Raw genomic sequence first — 2,711 nt, 5'->3', positions numbered from 1 at the left:
TTTAATAAACTAGTGAAGCAATGTAAATCTAAACAATTCTTCTTAAACACATTAAATATAACCAGTTAATAAAAAAGATTTTTTTCTTTCAAGACTGTCTCAACGTCAAATTTATCTAATTTAACTTAGGCCTATAATAAACACAAATGAAGTTGTTCATTTAGCAAAATCCTTATTAAAAGAAGCACATGAAAATCATTTCTTTGTTCATAGCAAATTACATGAGATACATCAAATACAACTAAATGCTTTGTCTCCGTCTAAACCATTTCTCCTGCTAACATATTAAAAGCAAGTCTGCCAAATTACCTAGTCTACCAAATTCCACAACAATTATGCTATCTGCTTTTTCACCCTTGATCCTATTCTTACATCATTAGAAGCAGTCTCACTAAATAAGCAAACTGTCAATACATCTGCTATATAGAGAATTATGTTAATTACACTCATTAATATCACTTCTTCAAGATCTCTTATTCTTTTAAAGTTTAACATCTGTTCATTATTAATAGTTACATGTTTGCTTATTCACCAAGGGGGGAAAAAAAGAACCCAAATTCCAGAGTCCTTCCCAAGGATTAAAAACTTTTAAGTTTCTTTGACTTCTGCACCCAAATTGTATCCGAGGCAGCCCATTTATCCGCAGTTTATCTTTTGGTGTCACCTTTCACTTCTTAGTCAGAGTTCCTTGTTCAGCCATTCATCAAAGCAGAAGCAAAAAATCAAAAATCCTTTTTTCCGGATGGCCTTTCAAATCCAAATTTGTTGATTGAAGTGCAGCTTTTCTCTTCTCAACATGGCCTGCCCCCTCAACCCCAGGGGAAGAATTAATCGCCATTTTTCCTTCTCCACTTGATTTTACTGCAGCTTAACTTCCAGGGTAGTATTGAAAGTGCGCCAGAAGAGACCATCTTCTTTTTCCTTTGTTTGTTTCGCATAGTAACAGTTTCCCCTTCTACTTTCACTGCCATCAATTCACTCTCTTTAGTACTGGACCCCTGTAGATTTATCATTTCATTAGCTGTCAGATCTTCTTCCCTCAAATCATTAGCTGTCAGCATAAAATAATCTCTAAGAAGCTGCGTAAATGAGATAAAATCTTTCTTCAAAGATCTGAGATTTGCAGAAATATCTTTTTCATGTGCCATTTCATTAAACGATGTCATATCAAAACTCAGTCTTTTAAATCAGATTATATATTCAAAACTCAGTCTCTTAGGTCAGATTGTATTTTCGCTTCTCTCCTGTTAATCCCCGTTCTACAACAGCTTCCACTGAAGTTTTAGAAGGCATTCTTTCAGTTACAGTCAGGTGATAGAGACAGAGCTCTTTTCTGTATATCTCCTTTGTGTTCAGATCGTATTGCAAATTCTTGATAATCTCTTTGATATATATCCAATTAAAGTCCGGGTCAATTTTAATAATTATATTCAATCCAGTTTAAATAGCTAAGACTGCTTGTAGCGATTCGAGGCCTTTTGAGCTAATCTTTGAGCTATTTTTTGTCATTATGTAGAGTGACCCATGGGGGGGGTAGAGTTAGAAAAAACACCTACTTGTTAAGCAGAGTTGTCGCTTTAGAAGTGGAAAAATGTTGCTTTAAAGATGTACTGGAGAAAGTGAAAGCATAAAGGCAATCGGGAGTTCTTCTTTTTCTGCTGATATTAGCTTTCATGGCCATGGAGCTTCAGGACACATGACGAGCACAGAGGGCAGTTGCTGCTGACCCCCTCCCCCCCAATGAAGTTCCCATGCCGAAAAAAAGCCCTCCAGGCTTTTCCTATGGGGGCATCACTTCTGTGACACCCCTCCAACGGCCAGACTCAGAGTTGCTGCAGAGAGAAGATCTGCAGGCAACTCTGAAGCCAAGATGACGGATCCCAGAAGACTCAAGAATGCTTCCAGTGATACTCAGTTTTGGCAAGGTAAAGGGGCATTACCCTGAATAATTTCAAGATGGAGTCTAGAATCCTTTACAAACAGATACTATTTGTTTTCAAGCTGTTCCGCCCAGTCATCTGAATTAGTCACATGCTTTTTCAAGAAATAAGGGGAAAGCTGAGATTCTCATGGTGCTTAATGTTGAATGTATCCATATTCCACACTTTTGCAGGGATCCTGCAGCCAAGCCAAAGATTTACCATTTAATGGATATCAAAGAGGAGGGGAGGAGACAAGCTTAGATATCCTGTGTACATCCTCAAAGATCTGGATATGGCCAGACATGGAAATGAAATAAGATGGCCAACTGGTTTAGTGCAAGATGGCTGACTTTAATTTCATGTTAGATGAGACATCTTTGATGGAGGTGGGGATGGTGTATTTTTTTTTCAGGGTCATGTCTTTGAACCCTTTACAAAAGGTGATGGTGACTAAAGAAGTACGAGTTATCATTCCTAGTTTTGTTTTGGAGAATTTTCAAAAAGGGAACCATACACCTCCCCCCACCCCACCAAGGGAGATAAATGAGCTGTCTGCATATTTGGAACACATGAATCTCCCTGTGGGATAAATGTTGGTAGTGTAGTCTCCCTTTTTGATATAATGGAAGAACTGCAAATGACGGTGAGTTAATCTTGCTTCTGGCAGAACCCTGGACACAATCTCAATTGCCTGTTTAATTTGTGAACTTTGAATCTCTTCAGGAAGCCATCTTGGCAAGAATCATATAAAGAGGGAAGTGGAACAGTAAGAGCAGAGAAAAGGAGATG

Source organism: Heteronotia binoei, chromosome 5 (genome assembly GCF_032191835.1).
Source record: "Heteronotia binoei isolate CCM8104 ecotype False Entrance Well chromosome 5, APGP_CSIRO_Hbin_v1, whole genome shotgun sequence".
NCBI classification, from domain to species: Eukaryota; Metazoa; Chordata; class Lepidosauria; order Squamata; family Gekkonidae; genus Heteronotia; species Heteronotia binoei.
The sequence above is the reverse complement of the archived record's forward strand: the minus strand, read 5'-3'. Positions refer to the sequence as shown.